The following is a 22,661-nucleotide window of genomic DNA, read 5'->3' as shown; positions in this document are numbered from 1 at the left end:
CTTGGCTGCTACAGGGGTATTACACCTCAACCCAGAGGTGTGGTATTCCACTCCCGGGTAAGGATGGAGTGTGGAACTGAGCTCAGTAGGCTGCATACACTACATACATCCCATTTCCGGGGGACAGATCGACGGTACTCCCACCAGTTTATGTGCAGGTACGATAGTGTCTGTCCCTGGCTGGAGTGGGAGGGGGGTGGAACATCCCAGTAGTGTAGGGGCAGATAGGGGGAGCAGTCTGGGTAAGGCTAGGAGCTCATTGGGTGCTGGTCACATGAGCTCACACATAGAGGGAGTATATAAGGTGGGCACCATCTTAGATCAGGGTCAGTCTGTCAGAGTGTAACCTGAGGAGCAGAGCAGAGAAGCTCAGCCAGAAGGGCTGACAGGGAGTCGTGGTTCCGGCTGGGCCCAGCTCCAAGGCCAAGAGAGAGAGAGGAGTCAGAAGGACCCAGAGAGAAGGAGAAGGAACCCCAAGACCCCAGAATACAAGCAACAGGGTGAAGGGTTGGCACCTAGGGTACCGGATCCCAAGCTGGCAGAGAGAAAAGCACACCTTAGCCAGAGACCGGAGGTCGTGGGCAGGATCTGCCACGACCCTCACCAATCCACCCGGAAGGCAGACCAAGTATAGGGTCAGGGAACCCAGAAGGGGTGTACCCACCAAGAGACCCGAGGGAGCCGGACATAGGTGGATCCCTGGTGAGAACGGCCAGAAGAGAGGGAAGGTCAGACAGGAGCTCAGGACCACGCTCCAGAACTGCCTGGGGGTTAGCCGAGTCCAGGACCTGGTGGACGCAGCACGGCTCGGGTGGTCGCTTCAGGCCAGAGTGACCATAAGAACACCCGTAAGTAAAAACCCCTGAACTGCACAGCCCGACTCTGAGTCTTCTTGCTGAATCATCCTGCACCTTCACTACCACCATCCTCTACACCTGACCCCCTGAGGCTATACCCCTCCCGTTGGGGGTTATACTATCAGAAGCTGCACACACACCACCAGCCTCAGCGGACCCTGCTGCAGCGGCGGCCGTATTGACCGCAAATCAACGGGTGGCGTAGTCGACACTAAAGAACATCCAGCAACATCTGTAGGACTGCCACACACTGAGCTTGACACCCTGGGCACGGACCGGGTCACCGCCACTCGGAGACTACAACCCCCATCTGATCCGGCTCCGGGTATCCCCCAAACAACACTGGCCCAGGGGGCGCGTCATAAGCTCTCGGGGTGCACTTGCAGTGTAAGCTCTTGGGTGCACTTGCAGTGTAAGCTCTCGGGGTGCACTTGCAGTGTAAGCTCTCGGGTGCACTTGCAGTGTAAGCTCTCCGGTGCACTTGCAGTGTAAGCTCTCGGGGTGCACTTGCAGTGTAAGCTCTCGGGGTGCACTTGCAGTGTAAGCTCTCGGGGTGCACTTGCAGTGTAAGCTCTCCGGTGCACTTGCAGTGTAAGCTCTCCGGGTGCACTTCCAGTGTAAGCTCTCGGGGTGCACTTGCAGTGTAAGCTCTCGGGGTGCACTTCCAGTGTAAGCTCTCGGGGTGCACTTGCAGTGTAAGCTCTTGGGTGCACTTGCAGTGTAAGCTCTCGGGGTGCACTTGCAGTGTAAGCTCTCGGGTGCACTTGCAGTGTAAGCTCTCCGGTGCACTGGCAGTGTAAGCTCTCGGGGTGCACTTGCAGTGTAAGCTCTCGGGGTGCACTTGCAGTGTAAGCTCTCGGGGTGCACTTGCAGTGTAAGCTCTCCGGTGCACTTGCAGTGTAAGCTCTCGGGGTGCACTTGCAGTGTAAGCTCTCGGGGTGCACTTCCAGTGTAAGCTCTCGGGGTGCACTTGCAGTGTAAGCTCTTGGGTGCACTTGCAGTGTAAGCTCTCGGGGTGCACTTGCAGTGTAAGCTGTCGGGTGCACTTGCCGTGTAAGCTCTCGGGGTGCACTTTCAGTGTAAGCTCTCGGGGTGCACTTGCAGTGTAAGCTCTCGGGTGCACTTGCAGTGTAGGCTCTTGCGGTGCACTTGCAGTGTAAGCTGTTGGGGTGCACTTGCAGCCCTATATTTAGCATTTATTGCTGTATACTATGGTTGAGAAGGCAGGATCAGGAGCTGACGTTGTATATATGTAAATTAAGAGTTTGATGGACTTGGTTAAATATTAGGACATGTTACAATTTGCAAATAGCTCTCAGGTAGAGGAGAAAAGATCTGGGTTATGTTCACTGACGGTTATGTACAGATAAGCAAAACTGATTGCATTGCTGCTGGCGGACTTGTAATGTGGTGTATGGAAAGTCGAGCAATCATTAGCAGAGAACGCGTCGTGTAGGAGCACATTCCCCACAGGTCACAGCGTACTCTCTGACTGTTCGGAAACATGCTGGGAGTTGTAGTTTCACCACCACTCCTGTGCAGTGAACGGGTTAATGCTTAGAGATCGGTGAGATCACAGGTTGCCTCTCTCTGGCTTTATGGCTGATCTGTGATATCATAGAGGGTAAAGTCACAGAGTCAGGCAGAGCCAGCAAGTACAGGCTTGTTCCCAGCACAGAGGATCTAAGCAGGACTGTGCAGTAGCCACACCCAGAGCGCAGGGCGGAGAGGGGCCGCTGACCCTTCACTTCCACTGAACTATTGATTTCATTGTCCAAATACATTCACAACTAAATTCAGGAGACTCAGAACAAGGCCGGCGCCTCCTCCAGGCTGACTCACTTTTTCTTTATTATTACATTCATTACAATTGCAAAGAATTTTAAGAAACACTTTGCTCTTTGCATCTACTGTCAGAAAATTCTTAAAGGGAATCTCCACTTTTTCTTAAAGTTTCATTTATTGGTGTTCATTACAGCCAAACTAGTTCCTATTTTTTGTTCAATGTTATCACAGGCATAATAAAGAGTGTAAAATTAAAAGGGAACCTGTCATTTTGCTGGCCCTTTAATTGCACCTTTTAATTGCACCTTACACTGCAATCACGCACATGCCGCATTCACTACTGAACACTGCGGCACATGCAATGAAACACTATGTCCTGACTCTGGCCAGTGGCAGCATCAGGAGGTTCTTTGTGGGTGGAGTTAGCGCACTTTTCGCTCCTGTCTTTCTGATGAAGACAGCACCCCTAGCGTCTCCCATGTGATGTATATTCTCCTGCCCCAGTGTCTCCTTTGTGATATATATGCTCCTGCTCCAACGTCTCCTATGTGATGTATATGCTCTAGCTTTAGCATCTCCTATGTGATGTATACGCACCTGCTTCAGCATCTCCTATGTGATGTATATGCCCCTACTCCAATATCTCCTATGTGATGTATATGCTCCTGCTCCAGTGTCTCCTTTGTGCTGCGTAATCTCCTCCCCAGCATTTCCTATGTAATGTATATGCTCCTGCCCCAGTTTCTCCTGTGATGTATATGCTCCAGCCCCAGCATCTCCTATGTGATGTATATGCTCCTGCCCCATTGCTTCCTTTGTGATATATATGCTCCTGCTCCAGCGTCTCCTATGTGATGTATATGCTCTAGCTTTAGCATCTGTTATGTGATGTATAAGCACCTGCTTCAGCATCTCCTATGTGATGTATATGCCCCTACTCCAGTATCTCCTATGTGATGTATATGCTCCTGCTCCAGTGTCTCCTTTGTGCTGCGTAATCTCCTCCCCAGCATTTCCTATGTAATGTATATGCTCCTGCCCCAGTTTCTCCTGTGATGTATATGCTCCAGCCCCAGCATCTCCTATGTGATGTATATGCTCCAGCCCCAACATCTTGTATGTGATGTATATGTTCCAACCCCAGCATCTTCTATGTTATGTATATGCTCCAGCCCCAGCATCTTCTATGTGATGTATATGTTCCAGCACCAGTGTCTCCTATGTATCCTATGTGCTGTATACTGCATTCATCTCACTGTTTGAGTTCTTAAAATGTAATGTGAGCAGTAATGAATTTCCCCCTTTTGAGGGGTCATGTAAATATGCAATAGTGTTCGGAACAACTTACCATTTTCAAGTTGATGATTTTGTACAGCCCCCGAATAATGTTATAAATATTGAAAAGGCAGAAAAAGGTTCCACAACCCTAGTATATAGCAAGAGGAGCTGAGCAGATTGATATATATTTTTCTGGGAAAAGTTTTAGAATAACTTGTGTTTTATTAATTGAAAACATGCATGCAGAGATAGCTGTCAATCATTACGTTGGACCGCCCGCTGGACTCTTAAGCATAGAAAGAGAGAGGAAAAAAGTACAAGTTATACTAATTATTTAATCGCAAACTTATATATCAATCTGCTCAGTTCCTCCTGCTCCAGATCAGGCTGCAACAGGTAGGACTGCATGTACAACGTGACCAGCCCCCTTTAAAAGGTCTCTTAAAGTGACATATTCTCTTTACCACTACCGACATGGAAAAGAGCTGTAATGATTACCAAAGTTAGACTTTGGCCTTTGCAAGTAGTTAAAACTTCACATCTAGGCCCCCAGTTCAAGCTTTTCTCTTCACTTTAAAGGTTTGTGGTCAGTGGAAGTGCAGTTTACTATTGGACTTAAAGGAATTTTCCACTACATGTTTTAATATTAAAAATGGGCCCAAGGGAATATTAAAATAAAAAAGAACATATATTCATCTAGTAGACCCCAACTGTTCCACCGCACCAATGAATGTGACCCCATCCGCTTTCATATCTTCTTCTACCAGCAGGGGACATTACGTGATAGCTGCAGCCAATCATTAGCTACTGATTGGCTGCAACCTTCACATTCCGTTGAGCCAAAAGAGAGATCACTTAATTATTCTTTGACGGAATGGGAAGGCTGAAGAACTAAGAGACTGTCAGGGGCACAGAGACAGCGGTGCTTTGAAATGGCGGGGGTTTGATAGAGGGTGCATTGCAAAAAAAAGGATCATGGACCGCACCTCCAAAAATCATACATTTGATCTAATGCCTCTCGGCAAAAATATATATAACGGTGGTTGGTGCACGGCCCCGCTCCCGTTCAGGTAGGAAATGTTAGGACCCACTACGAGGTTTGCCGTGACGTGGCAGTGGGCTTCATACAGTCTGATCAGAATGTTAAACTAAGAACCTCATGTTCAGTTTTATATATTTTTGCCCAGAGGCATTAGATCAAATGTATGATTTTTGGAGGTGCGGTCCATGCTCCTTTTTTTTGCATTTGATAAGAGGGTATGTGTACTTTTTAGTTTTAATACAGCAAACAGAATATATTCTCCAGTATCTAAGTAGCTGTGCCACAAAATGCCTAATAAATACCACCATGTAGTGCTAAAAAAAATAGTAATATACAGTGTTAAAAAAATAACAACATAGGTTGATTGACTTATATATTCTATACAATTTCTTAAACTACCGCTATACAATCAATATTTGGGAATTATGGAGGTCACAAGCAACAGGTATCTGGTTATCGATCGAGCCGCAAAAGGAATATTACTCCTCCTCCTGATAATATAAAATTGAGTAGTGTGAGAATTGTCATACTTGACTCGCAAAATCTCCGGTGCTAAGAATTACTTTTGCAATCTAATGGGGAATACAGTATATATAGCTGTCGGCTGGACGATGCTTCGGCCGGCGGTGGCGGCAATCTTGCCCGACTCTCCCATACATGGGAGCGCTCGTTCTGCTCTGTTCTCTATGAAAGCCACTGTGGCTTAACTCTTGGAGAACAAAAGGATCGGTAGTCCAAAATTGAAATTATTTCCCGACAACATCAGAGTGTGGGTTGATATTAGTGGGTTCAGCCAACGTTAGTCTAACGGGTAAAGGGGCTTTAGTGGGCACCACTACCCTAATTATGTGGACTTGAATTGGGTCAGGTATCGTCCCGTTGACTCTCGACTGGAGTCGGTGCCTATAGCTACTTGAATGTGGCTCTCGGATTAGACAGACCCTTTCATACGTCCTGTTTATCTAATGGGACATAAGAAAGGGCCTGTCTGAAAGCAGACCACTTCTGATGTAAAACGAGGAGTCTACCCAAGTTCAAGGCTTCAAAGTTCCTCATGTTTATCCATAAGAAGGCTTCTTTTGTGAGGGACATGGAAACATGGACATGGAGACAACCTTTACTTCAGGCTTTTGAGGCCTAGTAAACAAACAGTAAAAAAAGAAACAATAGGTGTGTATGGTAACAGGACAGGTCTATTCCCACGGTGATAAGGATATGGTTATCTCTGGCTCAGGCAATATTGGAAAACAAAAGGCATTGTTCTGAGAGGACTATCAAGGAAGGGAGGGGACCTGCTTGATCTGTTTGTAGGGGCCATTATTGCCCTTTATGAGGAGCTACTAGCATTGAGAACCCTGTCAGACAGCTTTTGTGTTACGTGAGCAGGACAAACATTGGCCAAGGACACCAGGAGTATGGAGCTGCCCGATATGAGACCTGACACCATCTTCCCAGTCCATGTGAAAAGAGAAGGCCATGGAGGACAACAAATCTGTGGTGTACACAGAGTTCATACCGTGTCTCCTAGGTATACACAGATACACATATATATGATATATATATAATATGATATATATTCAGTGCCGGCTCCAGGTGTATGTGTAAGAAGATGGAAGTGTTGCCCACATTCCCACCCTTGAAGACACGTGAATTGTTATAATGCATGTGAATGTGTAATGTGTTTAGTGACGTGTTATTACTAATAGAGGAAGTTAATAAGGACAGTTAGGGTTAATGGTTGGGACTAGCCCAGAATGGGAGGGGATAATGTGAAGGGACAGAGGGAGTTTCCTGTCAAGCAGGCAGATAGGGCCCAGCAGAAGCAGACCTATGATCTGAACAGTGAACAGAGCCGTATGAATTGTGTGTCCCTGATGTGAGAGGAGACCAAGGCAGTAGATAGCAAGATCTAGAGTAGAGACCGAGGCAAAGTGATAGTCGGAGTGAGTGACTTACCGGAGATGGGTAGGAGGCCTAGCAGGGCATTCCTGAGTTCACAAGCCGAATAGGTAACGGGACAAATCGGAGCAGGAACGCAAGACGAAGAGCGTGCCCCGGGCGGTAGTTCCAAGATGTCAGCAAGCAGAGAAGCTAGCTAACAGCCATAGTGGCATAAGAAGCTCCCGTAAGGGTAAAAGGACGCACAACTGCAGGTTGAAGTACAGGACTCTCGCTGACTGGACTGTAGTGCCGTTATTGGGGACAAGGGAAGCTCCAGCACTGTGCTGGGTTGTGGTGAATGCAAAGAAAACAACTGAGCAAGAATCGAGTGAGTTTAGGAAAGGAAAGCGAGAATGTGTATGAAGATATGTTAAGAGAAACGTCCATGAAGTTTTGTACCCGCTACCCACTGTACATACCCCTCCCAACAGTGATGCTCAGTAAAACACAGTTTATTTTTGAGTGGTGGTCTCCCTCACTGAACTTTACAACATCTGGTCCTGGCCAGCCGAAGTTACCGGCATCATGCAGTCTGTAAGGGTGTAGAGCCGCCATAGACATGTAGTGTGCCGGGGGGGTGGAAGACGAGTAGTAGAGCGGTAGTTTTTATTGCTACTATTTTGGGCTCCATACATTTTTCTGATCTCTTCAGGGTTTTTTTTGGGGGGGGGGGGCAAAATGACCAAAAAAAACTAAATGTAATTTTTTTTGCTAGCTATTTCGCTCAGTGTATGGAATAAAGATTATTATATTTTATAAGATCAGTCCGTTACGGAAGCCACGATCCCACTTATGTTAATTTTTATTTTATTTTGGCCAATAGGTGGCGCTATAGAGTTCAAGTCCTCTTTTTCTCTGAAGAGGCAATTTGCATATTTTATTTTGGTAATTCTGATGAATTGATTGCATTTATATATATGTGTGTGTGTATATATACAGTATGTGTATATCTATTTATATATGAATGTATATACAGTACAGACCAAAAGTTTGGACACACCTCATTTAAAGATTTTTCTGTATTTTCATGACTTTGAAAATTGTACATTCGCACTGAAGGCATCAAAACTATGAATTAACACACGTGGAATTATATACTTAACAAAAAAGTGTGAAACTGCTGAAAATATGCCTTATATTCTAGGTTCTTCAAAGTAGCCACCTTTTGCTTTGATGACTGCTTTGCACACTCTTGGCATTCTCTTGATGAGCTTCAAGAGGTAGTCACCGGAAATGGTTTTCACTTCACAGGTGTGCCCTGTCAGGTTTAATAAGTGGGATTTCTTGCCTTATAAATGGGGTTGGGACCATCAGTTGTGTTGTGCAGAAGGCAGGTGGATACACAGCTGATAGTCCTACTGAATAGACTGTTAGAATTCGTATTATGGCAAGAAAAAAGCAGCTAAGTAAAGAAAAACGAGTGGCCATCATTACTTTAAGAAATGAAGGTCAGTCAGTGCGAAAAATTGGGCAAACTTTGAAAGTGTCCCAAGTGCAGTTGCAAAAACCATCAAGCGCTACAAAGAAACTGGCTCACATGAGGACCGCCCCAGGAAAGGAAGACCAAGAGTCACCTCTGCTTCTGAGGATAAGTTTATCCGAGTCACCAGCCTCAGAAATCGCAGGTTAACAGCAGCTCAGATTAGAGACCAGGTCAATACCACACAGAGTTCTAGCAGCAGACACATCTCTACAACAACTGTTAAGAGGAGACTTTGTGCAGCAGGCCTTCAAGGTAAAATAGCTGCTAGGAAACCACAGCTAAGGACAGGCAACAAGCAGAAGAGACTTGTTTGGGCTAAAGAACACAAGGAATGGACATTAGACCAGTGGAAATCTGTGCTTTGGTCTGATGAGTCTAAATTTGAGATCTTTGGTTCCAACCACCGTGTCTTTGTGCGACGCAGAAAAGGTGAACGTATGGACTCTACATGCCTGGTTCTCAACGTGAAGCATGGAGGATGAGGTGTGATGGTGTGAGGGTGCTTTGCTGGTGATACTGTTGGGGATTTATTCAAAATTGAAGGCATACTGAACCAGCATGGCTACCACAGCATCTTGCAGCGGCATGCTATTCCAACCGGTTTGCGTTTAGTTTGGACCATCATTTATTTTTCAACAGGACAATGACCCCAAACACACCTCCAGGCTGCGTAAGGGCTATTTGACCAAGAAGGAGAGTGATGGGGTGCTACGCCAGATGACCTGGCCTCCACAGTCACCAGACCTGAACCCAATCGAGATGGTTTGGGGTGAGCTGGACCGCAGAGTGAAGGCAAAAGGGCCAACAAGTGCTAAGCATCTCTGGGAACTCCTTCAAGATTGTTGGAAGACCATTTCCGGTGACTACCTCTTGAAGCTCATCAAGAGAATGGCAAGAGTGTGCAAAGCAGTCATCAAAGCAAAAGGTGGCTACTTTGAAGAACCTAGAATATAAGACATATTTTCAGTTGTTTCACACTTTTTTGTTACGTATATAATTCCACATGTGTTAATTCATAGTTTTGATGCCTTCAGTGTGAATGTACAATTTTCATAGTCATGAAAATACAGAAAAATCTTTAAATGAGAAGGTGTGTCCAAACTTTTGGTCTGTACTGTATGTGTGTATGTGTAAATATATATTTATATATATGTATATATATATATACACACACATAAACATTTTTCTTCATGTTTCATATTTTTATTGTTTTTTTTTGCTTTTTTTTCCATGTTATGTAAGTTGGTCATAAATTGTGTCTAAGTTAGCAGTACCAGAGAAAGCAATTTAAGAATAAATATGTCAGTGACAGCAGGCAGGCTAGTGACTGGATTTACCTCTGCTTCTATATTATGATATACTAGGTAGTTAGTTGAATGACTGATGAGATGTTGCTTTTTTGTATGTACATAGTGAGTCAAAGTTATTGGGTCAACTGCTACTCATGTTGGGGGTAAGTATCTTATGCCTGCACAGGGGCCCACCAGTGAATTCCCCTGTTCACCTGTGGGCCAGTCTGAGCATAACAAGGGAGAAGCGTGTGACAGCAGGAAGGTTAGGAGAGGATAGGGGTGATGGTTGCGATGTTGGGAGTGTTCTGCTCACTGCAGAGAAGAAAGTGTGCAGCTGCTAGCACCATGTTATGTAAGGATGTGTCAGAAGTTGGCAGTGTAATTTGTGAGGCACGAACTGTACCTTATATGTGTGGATTAAAAAAGCGTGTGCATGCGGCCTGCGCCCTCTTCCAGCTTCAAAGAACTTCAATTTTGTTAACACTTTCCATATGTGAGATCTCAGTAGTGCACACACCGGGTCACCAGAGCTAGATTAAAGAGCCGCTAATCCTAAAATACAAGCTGCTTTATATAAGATAACTACTTATAATAATCTCCTCATATGGAAAAAATAACAGGAACCTGTAGGAACGTTAAAAGGAACCACACTGCACATTACTATAGGGCGGTAGATATTGATCATCTTGTTTCATCCTGTATGTTCTTTAAAGCGGATATGTCAGCTCTCCTGTGGGGTTTATGAATATTTTAATTTTATTCATACATTTCCAGGAAGAATAACAGAGGGATTGCACAAGGCAGAGTCCTAAAGAAAAGATCTAAGAAGCCTCTCTAAAGGACCACATCTTTGAGAAGATCACCACCATATCCCGACCAGGTATCCTATGACATATTTTCAGCTCCGCCATATGTTTTGTATCTTCTAAAAAGAAAACCTGCCTCTTGCCATAAATATGTAATGTTCTTACTTGGTGTAAATGCCGCTGTTCTCCTGAATCCGGCAATGTTTTTATTTTCTTCCTACGCTTCTCCGTTCCTGAAATATGGCCTCTTCTTCCCTGTATATAAATCTAGTCTTTTTTGTCCAACTGGGTGTGGTACTTAAGAAAAAATGAGGGCCACACCCACTTGGCTTACAAGACTAGATTTATATACAGGAAAAAAAGGGCTATATCTCAGGAACAGAGAGGCGCAGGAACAAAAGAAAAACAACGACAGACTCAGGAGAACAGCGGCATTTACACCAGGTAAAGGTATTACAAGTGGCAGATCAACTTTAAGAAGACCACATCTGAGAAGAAGACTTTTAATGCCATTTTGGGTGGTGGAAAAGGCTCAACCATGGCCAAGCACTCCTTTGTTATCTATGAGACAGCCACTGGCATACACCTTAAGGAAGAACAAAAGGATTGACCGAAACAGACCGGTGTTGGAAGCCCCCATACATGTTAGATAGCTGGGGCCTTATAAAGGAAGCCATGATGGATTATTATCCACAGGTGGTCTGTCTGGTGACGGATCTACCTTAAACATGCGTGCTAAGATTATCTCAAGGAACACTCGTACTTTCATCATATCACACGAACCTTTGTTGCGTCTACCTCAACATCCACAAATACATATGTAAAGTCTCAGCAGGCAATCAGATCAGAAGATTTTTGAGATAAAGATGTATTCTCAGAGGAAGGACTTCTTTACACCAGACTTCCTATTTGGACCTTTTCATTGAGGAAATCCCGCCTTGTAGTAATGTGTGCTTTGATAACAACTTCCGGTCACGTGTTAGGAGGGGTAGTCCTAAGCCTGAGACTTCCATATTAAACCCATTTTTAAGAAGAGTAATAATGTACGCTGGATTTATGTAGGGGCGTCCCTGCTCAGGAACCTAATCTTTTGGCCAGAATGAAGAGACGTTACAAAAAGAGTCCATCCTGTCATGTATCATATCGATAACTGATGTGAATGTGCATTGTCTAATTCTTAATTTCTCCTATGGTGGCGCTGCAGGGAAATTGAACACTTACTGCCATGTTTTCCCACAGATTACAGCTGATTGCTGGGGATCACAGCAAGGGGGGGGCACTTCGTTATCAGATTCCTATGAAGGGACCATTCTAACCACCACTTTAAAGCAAATCGTTCACACCATTTTGGTGATTAATTCAACCATAGGTACAGGATCTTTGTTGGAATAATCCATCAATTTTTCACTGGATCCAGAAACATCTTTGTGTTCATTGTGAGTGCCCAAATGTTTTACAAGAGGCATTCGAGGTGTCAGCCAGGTTTGCTTAAAAAGGTCCTGACATTTTTTTCTCGCCATAAATATGTAATTTTTACCCTCTAGTCTAAATGCCGCTGTTCTCCTGAATCCGGCGCTGTTTTTCTTTTGTTCCTGCGCCTCTCCCTTCCTGAGATATGGCCCTCTCTTCCTTGTATGGAAAGCTGGTCTTGTTAGCCAAGGGGGTTTGGTCCTCAATTCTTCTCTGTGGGTGTGTTCCTAAAGACCACAACCACTTGGCTAACAAGACAAGACTTTTATACAGGAAAGAAGAGGTCATATCTCAGGAATGGAGAGGCGCAGAAACAAAAGAAAAATATCACCGGATTCAGGAGAACAGTGGCGTTTACGCCAGATAAAACAATGACATGTTAATGGCAAGTCACTTATCTTCTTTACGGCCCATTGACGAGCGCCAATCGACTATATAGAAGTAAATCGGCCCCTCTTTACTGACCTGTTCCCATCAGTTTCCATCGGCCTGTGTAAAGAGACCAATTGGTAATAGAGTTGCTCTGCACCCATACAGCATCATGTTAGCGGCTGTATTTTCTTTATTTACTACGGACAATGTGCTGCCGATAACAAGGAATTCCATGCCAACTTAAACACTGGGCAGAGTACGGTGGCTCAGTGGTTAGCACTTCAGCCTTGCAGCGCTGGGGTCCTCGGTTCAAATCCCACCAAGGACGACATCTGCAAGGAGTTTGTATGTTCTCCCCATGTTTGTGTGGGTTTCCTCCAGGTTCTCCGGTTTCCTCCCACACTCCAAAGACATACTGATAGGGAATGTAGATTGTGAGCCCCAATGGGGACAGGCCCAATAATGTCTGTAAATTGTCTGAATTGTAAAGCACTGCAGAATATGTTGGCGCCATATAAAAAAAGAAAAACAAAACAATCTGATCACCCAATGAGCTAGCATTGACTTTGGGGTGGCCAAAGACATTTGACTTCTGTTGGTCATTTTTGGCAGAACAAGCCAATTCTGCAGATTTTGGGTAAAAGAAAAAAGAAAAAAATCAAGGAATTGGGCATGTTGAATTTTAACAGGCCCAATCCTTTATTCTCAAGGGAGATAATCCAATGCCAGAGGTAGCTGTAGATTTTCATTGTCCATTTTCACCGGATTTCAATGGGATTAACTATCTACGCCATATAGTCTCTGTATATGCCTTGGGGAAAAACTGGCTGTGATTTGGTCCCCAGTGGATAATCCCCACCACAGTTTACGGTCCAACGACGATAACTATCGAATGTCTATGGCCTGTTTTAGAGCGTTCCTCTACAAATAATCTCATTATTACATTAAAGACACATTAGCCTGTTCCTTTCTCAGCATGGTTAGGCTTTGACAGTCGCCTCCTACCAGTTTTGCCCCCAAGATGTGAAAATGTAATAGCTAACCTACACTTTCCTCCATTTTTAAGAGCCCCCTGTTGACATGCACCCCTGTCATTAGACTAAGGACAGCCCTAGCTGCTGGGAACAATTTCACTGGAAAAGTCCATTAAAATGCTGATGTGGAATAGCCGCCCCCTGTGGCCGTCTCACATGGACCACTGTTATTGTGTGCTGTGGGAACTTGTAAAAACCTTGTATTAATGCCAGTCAAAGCCCAAACACACCCCGACCCCTCACTGTGTTTTATATTACATTGTGGTATTACTCTAAAACCTTCATCCTTTTGCTTAAAGTGTGATTATCCTGTGTGCATACATTCACTTTCCACTTGCTGGGTGGATATATTGTGCTGAGGCTTTATTGTTATAGTGGCCACATGTGGTGGCCGGTTACTGGCCAAAAGCATATCCTTAGGGTATGTGCACACTTTGCAGATTTTTTTGCACCAAAAACTAGAGTGTAGGCAGCAAATGCACTGCATAAAATATGCGCTTTTTTACGTTCTTTTTTTTCCCCCATTCATTTAAATGGGTGAAAAATGTTACAATAACGCTGAAAGAATTGAAAAACAAAACTCATTGATGGTTCAAAACCACAAGGAAAACAATAAGCAAAGTGTGCATGAGAGTTCAGAAATCTAATTTACTTTTCTGGAACTGTAAAGTGCAAGGTTTTTTACCCTTGAAAAAAATGCAAAAAAAAATAAAAAATGGAGTGTGTGAACCAGCCCTTACAATCAAATTAACAAGTGAATACTGAGACTTGTATTTTTATAATAGTCATAGGACGGCATTTTGTTTACCCTCAGGTCATAACTATAGGGGTGCAGAGAGCCCGTGGTCTAGGTATCTGAGGAAGGTTAAAGCCTCCCATACACCTTAGATAGCTGTCAGCCTAGCGATGGTTTGGCCCATCATTCGGCAAGCAGGAATCTTTCTTTTGCTCTGTCAGAGGACACCAGTACTATACTGGTTTGCTACAAATACTGAAAGCCACTCAATTTGGCCTTATAGGCCATATTACTGGAGTAGAGGGGTCCACCACTCAAGAGCTAAAAGTGTCAACACACATTACATCAATGTCAATTGGACCTGCCAATGTTGGTGAGACAATTCTACATTCTAATGTGTCCTGACTATTGTTAGGCTCAATAGCTGAGGTGGATCCTGAAAGCCCAAGGTTTGGGTGGGTACATGGGTGTTGATACAGCAAGCAGATGAGGCATTCGGGAAAACAGGTAGTGGAGGTACGGGAAACTGCAGACAGACAGGAGTCTCGAAACAGGTAGCAGAGGTTCTGGAAATCACAGATAGGCAGCAGAGGTCCTGAAAACCGCAGATAGGTAGCAGAGGTCCTGGAGACCACAGATAGGTAGCAGAGGTTCTGGAAACCGCAGATAGGTAGCAGAGGTCCTGGAGACCCCAGATAGGTAGCAGAGGTACTGGAGACCACAGATAGGGCGCAGAGGTCCTGGAGACCGCGGATAGGTAGCTGAGGTACTGGAGACCACAGATAGGTAGCAGAGGTACTGGAGACCACAGATAGGGCGCAGAGGTCCTGGAGACCACAGATAGGGCGCAGAGGTCCTGGAGACCACAGGGAGGGCGCAGAGGTCCTGGAGACCGCAGGGAGGGCGCAGAGGTCCTGGAGACCACAGGGAGGGCGCAGAGGTTCTGGAAACCGCAGATAGGTAGCAGAGGTCCTGGAGACCCCAGATAGGTAGCAGAGGTACTGGAGACCACAGATAGGGCGCAGAGGATCTGGAGACCGCGGATAGGTAGCAGAGGTACTGGAGACCACAGATAGGTAGCAGAGGTACTGGAGACCACAGATAGGGCTCAGAGGTCCTGGAGACGACAGATAGGGCGCAGAGGTCCTGGAGACCGCAGGGAGGGCGCAGAGGTCCTGGAGACCGCAGGGAGGGCGCAGAGGTCCTGGAGACCGCAGGGAGGGCACAAAGGTCCTGGAGACCGCAGGGAGGGCGCTGAGGTCCTGGAGACCGCAGGGAGGGCGCAGAGGTCCTGGAGACCGCAGGGAGGGCGCAGAGGTCCTGGAGACCGCAGGGAGGGCGCAGAGGTCCTGGAGACTGCAGATAGGTAGCAGAAGTCCTGGAGACCGCAGACAGGACACTTCCTGATTGCTACGGGGTGGTGCCATCCTGAAGACTGACCGTTTGGGCCTGGAGCACAGTTGAGCCGCCCGTCTTCTCCGATGGTGCTAGCTGAGGCAGCTTTTCCTCTGCAGCATTGGAGAAGCGCAGGGGCTCTGAAGCTGGCCTGCAGTTGGCCTGATTCAGTGATCCAGACAGCTTCAGAGCAGCAGCACTTCCAAGCTGTATAGCAAACAACTTGCAAGCGCATGTTCCATGCTTAGGTAATGTAGACAATGAGCTGTAAACTAAAAAGTTATATATCCCTCCTTTCTTGAGAATGGAGAGGATTTTTAATAAGAAGTTAATTGCAAAGTTTATTGTATTCTCAAGCACTTTACAATTTTACCTGTTTACGAACATGAGACAACATTTTTAATTACTTCTGTCAGAAGGGTATTGAAGATCATTCCACCGAGGGTCTATCCAAAATTGGAAAATGTTGTGACAACCCAATCTGCATCACAGAAACTGGAGTTTATAAGGTGCGTTATCTGTGCCCTATGACCAGGCACGACCAGCAAAGGCGTCTCAAGTCTTTGCTTCCATAGTGTCTCTGGATTGCAAGGCTCAGCTTCATTAGCAGATCCATCCTGTGTCTAGGGTTTATCAGTGCCACAGAACAGCAGAAAGCATTGTGAGATGAGGTCACTAATGAGCCAGAAAAAGTAGGACTCTACAGCATTGAGAGGAAATTGTTTGATCTGTATCCATAGTGGAGGGCAATATTGTTGGCAGGAAATACGTCCCATAAAATGGTGCAAATGGCTAATTGAGAAAGAGGTCACAGTAAGGGCTATTTATATGTGAGGTAGGGGGCAAATGAGGAAGAAAGCAGAGGTGGCACCATTCCAGATAAGAGGCAGCAGAAAGAGTGAGCGAGGATGGAATAATGGTAGAGAAGAACAGAAGGGAATAATGGAACCGCTAATGGGAGAAGGAAGGAAGGAGGAGATGGTTAGTGGTTGAGAAAATGGTGCGCACGAAAATGGAGAAGGGGTGTACACGTGAGGAAGGACACAGGATGGGAATCAATGGAAGAACTAATGACATATGGTGAAGGAGACAAAGCAACAAAAGAGAGTAGGAGTTTTCGAGAGCAAGGAAGGAGGAGATTGGGGTTGTAATAAGTATGGATTGGGGCTGCTGTGAGCTAGGAGGTATTGACTAAAGCAGGGAAGGTGGGCAATATCAGCTAGCTCTTCATCTAGAGTTCATAAAGGTGTTTTCCATGTGGAGTTGTCTTCTTCTGGCATACTATTGGAACTACTATATAAGATTAGTAAGTGCTTGACCTACTCCGAGAAAGCAGGAGCCCGAGCTCTTCATAATTCGCCCGCCAAATGGCAGAAATAGGGGACACTGGGGACATCGGTATGGAATAGGCAGTCACTGAGACTTGAGTGAATATGGTGTGTAAGAATAAGGAGCTGTGACTTGATGGATGAAGATAAAAGGATGAAGATTGAAGATGAGCTGGAATAGACAGGATGATGTATGGACAGAGGAAATGTGCCGGAAGAACCCAACTATGAGACCGAAGTAGAAAAAAAAAGAAATGTATATTTAGAAACTGAAGCTCTCCTTGCATCAGTGATTGTCCTGAAATAGTCTTGTTATCTTTCCCAAACCCTCCTGATCTGATTCCTTCCCCCTCTTACAATGTGGCCCCCAGAACAATGCTCGGCCTCTCCAGTCTCACTATGTTTTGTCTCTTCTGACCATCATCTGACGTGTGATTAATGAGGCGTCCCGCCTCACACAAAGCACTGGGGAGGCCTCACAGCTACTTCCCGCAGTTTTCTGCTTCACAAAAAACATTATTACTGCAAACAATAGCTGCCCTGGCGTGATCCCCAGGCTCAATAAAATGACCGCCCTCTAGTCACAGGCTGTGTAGTCCCCTCTGATGGGAAAATTGGGAATAACACTGCTCTATATGGATGGATCGCTATCGATACAAAGACAGTTTTGTAGGGTTTACTCTTTCTAATAAAACATTAAGGCTACGTACAAAGAAATTTAAATCATTTGGGATTTTCGGAATTAAAAGTGCTAAGGTTTGGCTTCCAGGTCCCCAACAATGTCGATTCTGCATCTACCCCAAATTAGACAGCCACCACATTAATGCCAATCAATAAGGGGTGGCCTCAGTGAGCAAAATTGGATTTGTTAACATAATAAAAGGCTGAAATATAGGTTTCCGATGCTGGGATAGGATAATTAGCCTTGATCTCCAAAGAGAAGCTATGCATGGCATATTATGTAATGCAAAAATACCATACAGTTTAGATAGCCATCAGTCAATGCTTGTTTGCCCAACGTCGGTTCCTTCTGTCACTACTAAACGCTTGCACACTTGACTTGCCATACAGTGTGTCCTCAATAGGGAGAGGGGTATAAGACTATATTAGACTCCTCCGTCTTCTCCAGACTCCTCTGCCCTCTCCAGACTTCTCCGGAAGTAAGCTATTTCCCATGAGAACAAACTGATTTGGTATATTGGAAGTTGGGACATACCTATACAAATTTGTTGATTGCTCTCCCTGTTGAAGTCAATGGATTCGTAAACCCTTATTCTTTGCAGTGTCTCTATAATAGGATCTCACCCCCAAAACAAAAAGATGTTATTTAAACATTTTCCCTAAAAATGTTATTTCCACCATCACATTATTTTTCACACTTCATTTCCCAGCAGCACCCTGCTTTTCCTAAGTGCTGCAGGCCCCTACCGCCCTCTCCTGTGTGCTCCTAAGTAGTCCTATCTCGCTAAAATTGATTTACTGTGCTGGAAGCTGGCTGACAGATAAATGTGTAAAATAGCACTGTCCTCCAGCACAGCTCTGCTACGCAGCAATCAGCTAAGCTGCTCCCACCACAAATATTTGGCACATCATCAAGCTAATCTGTGTTTACAATACACTCTATTCTTCTGTGCACTCTATACTCTTGTACACAACTCTGCCTGACTGATTTTTCTTCTGCCATATGCATCAACATGGCTGCATGTGTGTTATTACATCACTGATCTGTTAGCTGGTTTCCAGCTGAGATCAATTGTCCTGCACCCTGCACTGCTTTGCCTGCACAATGGAGCTTGTAATAACTAGGCACAGCAGAGCTGACACAAACAGGACTGGGCTGTGTTTGATGCCTGCAGCTGACAGATCAATGATGCTAAACTGCAAATGCTACTCTGTTGATGTGTGGCACCCCTGAGGGTTCAGTCACCACAGAGGTACTGCACTTCACCCAGAGGTGTGGTATCCCCTTCTCTCAGGTAAGGATGGAGTACTGCCCGGGACCCCAACACCTGCACTCAACACTACACTACTCCAGGCCAGCTGGAAGGGCATTATGCCCTTCTTCTGCTGCCCCGTCCCTGGCTGGAGTGGGGGGAACCAAAAGTGAGGAGGAACCATGTAGTGGGTGTGGGTGGAGGACGCAGAACAGAGGAGCACTTGAATAGGAGGTGTATATAAAAGGGGACCCATCATGTGTAGGGGTGGATTCAGTGAGAGAGAAGATGAGAGGAGCAGTCTGAGGAGCAGAGTCTGTTCAGGAGCTCTGCTCCAGACTAGGGCCTAGTAAGAGAGGCCCAAGAGTGAGAGGGGAGCGGAGGAGAAAGGCTCCAGTAACAGAAGGGATCCCAGGGGGTACGGTGAGTGCAGGACGGCACCCGTATGCCCTAATCTGCCAAGCGTCAGAGGGATCAGGCCGCAAGAAGGGCACCGGTCCCTGGACAAGTCGAGTTACTTCAGGTCTCGGCTGGAAAACCGAAGGCTTCTGCACTTTCAAGGTGTAGTTGCCACTTTCGCACCTATGCCCCCGAAAAGGGCACCAAGTCAGGTCCGGGAACTTCAAGTTGCCCAGAAGGATCTCAAGGTACCCGTTCGGGACTTTGTGTGGCGAGGCGCAGGGCAGGAGGGAGAGACCCAGCACGGGAAGTCGTCTAAGCAAGGAACATAAAGAGAGGGGTCCTGTTAAGTGCTCTTGAGATACTTGAGGGAGTGCTGAACCCCTGCCTGGCAAACGCAGCGCGACGTGGGAGGCTGACACCTGTACAGTTCCACCTGAAGAACCTAAATAACTGTGAGTAAACTCGGATGACTGCACCCCATTGCTTCTGTTAGTTATTTCTACCACGCTATCGCTCCTGCACTACAACGCCCAGCATCACCATCTGCCCTTACACTGCCCTGGAGCTGTGCTCTGCCTGTGGGGAGCCGCACCAACCCAGCTGCCCTAACATCTGCTCCAGAGGTCTGCAGCAGCGCTGGTACTCATTACCGGGAACCACAGGTGGCGTCACGAGACAAAAGTAATATTCATCCCATCGAGTGACAAGCCCCTTTTAAAGAGTGACCCCAGGGTACAGGCCCGGGAGCCGACCGCCATGACATCCCAAGAAGGTAAAGGCCCGGGTACCGAGTCCCCCATATTCCCCTGAGCGAGTCAGATGCATATGGCAAAGGATTATTTTCTGCCATATGCATCAACAGAGCAACATTTGCAACTTCAAATAACTGATCAAACACATAATAACCCTGCTTGGGCTAGCTCTGCAGCGCACTATTTTGCAGGCAGAGCAAAGTGCAGGATTATTGATCTTTGCTGGAAACTAGCTAACAGATCAATGATGGTAATACACACATGGAGCTATGTTGATGTATATGGCTGAAGACAGAATTGGGCTGACGGAATACTGTGCAGGACCATACAGAGTACAGAAGAATAGACTGTTTTCTAAATGGAAAATATGCTCATTTGCAATTGCTGGAGGAACAGTAGAGTTATGTCGAAAGCCAGATGCAGTGGAACTACAACAGGATGGATGGGTACAATGGTAACTGGGAGGTAAATGGAGCCTGGAGGGGGCATCATTAAACGGGTGATATGTGAAAAATGGGGCAGATTTAATAATAAAATATATTGGTGCAAACAAATACTTATTTATGAACATTATTATAAGATCACGTTGTGATTTTAAGAACAACTTTTTAAGGATGAGTGAAGTCTTACTGGCATGGGTGTATGTACCATAGTCCTGCTGGGCCCAATTTGCTAATTAAATCCTCATTTCGAAGGGAAGTCACAGATGGAGGTCCCATTTTAATCTTTGGGGTCCATTATTCTCTATGTATGCACATCCTACTAGTCTAAAACTGACCTATAGATGATGAAGTCCTGGGTGGAAGTTACTCAGATACAATGGTTATGGTATGTGTGGTTAAAGATTTCATATAAGAAAGACAACATGTGTGGTCGGACATTAAGGTTTCCCTCTTCGTTCTTTTATTACGGTGAGAGGAATGCCAATAAAGTTTAAAGATGATGGCTGGAGAGATTGACACCGCAACCTTCCCCGCCCATTGCACAAAGACTCTGAGAGAAAGTTGCATAGGAGACATGCAGTCCATTTCTCCTACTTAATAGGGTTTTTAAAGGACATGTAGGTTCACCCACTGCAATGAGGCATTGTTTCGGGTGGGGGAAGGACATTATATTTCCGCCTTGCATTTCACCAAGATAAAGGATTTAACATCTAAAGCTTGGACACCAAAGACTTTTTGTTGTGTAAATAGTGGATGGCTGTGGAGGGCTTCACAGGGGATTAACTTCCTAATTTAGTTGTAGACTTAAGTTCTCTTCTTTTATTCTTGACAAATAGCACAAAATTGATTGAAGAAATCCCATTCAAGGTTAATAATATAAGCGAGATGGCCAAAGAAGTTGCTGCAAGCAGTCTACCAAGGCCATCTTAGTCAGTGGCCAACTTTGGGGCAATCATCAATAGCCATGATAAGGTTTACATTTCCTACTGAGAAGAGTCTCATTAGGACATGTAATGGAGAAAAAAGGGGTTCCCTGTTTCAGAGCCCTTAATTAGACCACTTTATTGTCTAGTTTATGAGCTCAAGAATGGAAAGCCACTCTTGTTTAGGACCACCTGATGTATCAGCACATAGACACCTTTCAAAAAAAAAACTTGGAAAACTCTTCTAATACATTTCTATACAGAATCCACTTTGCTGTTCATAGGAAGAATTTTTTGAGTGTTTTTCCCTGAACAGGTTTTGAAGAACACCTACTGGAGAAAAAAAAGTGCATGTCACTTCTTTGAAATGGATCCTGGTGGAATCCGCTCCGAACCAATCACTGTCCAATCTGCATAAAAAAATCTCTTCAACTCTGTAACCAACTGTTTCAAAACTTTTCAAAACTCTTTCAAGAAAGTAATAATAATTTTATTTATAAAGCGCTAACTTATTTGGCAGCACCTTACAGTTCGGAGGGTACATGTACCAAAAATATCTGACATCACAGACTACGGATTCTGTTTATGCTTGCCTATCCATGGCCTCAAAAAAATTCGATCAGCTGCTTGTTTGCTGATCGGCGGCTGAGTAGTAGCCTGTTTACACAGTCAGGCCGCGCAATTCAGGTGCTCACGGAATGATTTGTAATAAGTTGTTCAGTGAACATAGGCTGCCGTTGTTCTCGACAGCTTGAGTCCTGTTTACACTGGACGATCTGTTGCCGAGAACGATGATCTGCAGCATAAAAGATCATTTCACCAATCAAACAAGGATTTTGCTTGTTCGTCTGGTGATTGGCAGCTTTTTTAGGATTCCTACGAACGAGGATTCATACGAACGCTAGCTTACAATAACATTTGAGCGGAAATGCACCTGAACACAGCGACGAGGGCTTTACTCCCAAGAGATTACAATCTAAAAGGAAAAGAAAAGCTCCTCCAAAAACTCTCCCCAAAATTTAGTGTTTCCTGAATAGGTTTCTGCTTGAAAAAAAAAAAACATTTTTGAACTTCTCAAAAAACTCTGTGCGAATGTAGTCCAATACTTACTTTATCAGTATGGAAATAAATTCTTAGTGGTTACTCTTCTGGGGAAAAACTGGGGCAGGTTATAAAAAATGGATATCCTGTTAAAGCAATTAAAACAGTGTCCTCCTTCGCTACACCCAAACCTTGAGACCAGGAAAACTTCTGCCTTCAAAGCAAAATATTATTGTAACATATACATGGCTATCCTACTACAGTGAAACCATTCTAAAGCCACCCCAAACACATTAGATTAATGTCAGCTGAACCCGCCGATATAGACGGCTTCAGCCGATGGTCTA

At 45.1% G+C, this 22,661-nt stretch overlaps 1 protein-coding gene across 4 annotated transcripts in view; it reads left to right on the top strand.

Moving 5' to 3' along the window:
- The window catches only part of ACTMAP (actin maturation protease), a 421,926-nt gene that overhangs the window by 65,690 nt on the left and 333,575 nt on the right, over positions 1-22,661 (top strand). For all 4 annotated transcript variants that reach the window (XM_073641496.1, XM_073641495.1, XM_073641499.1 and 1 more), the window contains exon 2: positions 10,453-10,558. The gene's annotated coding sequence lies outside the window, so the exon portion shown is untranslated. The remainder of the gene's footprint in view (positions 1-10,452; positions 10,559-22,661) is intronic.

Source organism: Phyllobates terribilis, unplaced genomic scaffold (assembly GCF_046119375.1).
Source record: "Phyllobates terribilis strain yellow unplaced genomic scaffold, ASM4611937v1 Scaffold_7__3_contigs__length_470593459, whole genome shotgun sequence".
Lineage (NCBI taxonomy): Eukaryota > Metazoa > Chordata > Amphibia > Anura > Dendrobatidae > Phyllobates > Phyllobates terribilis.
This window is presented reverse-complemented; position numbering and strand designations above follow the sequence as displayed.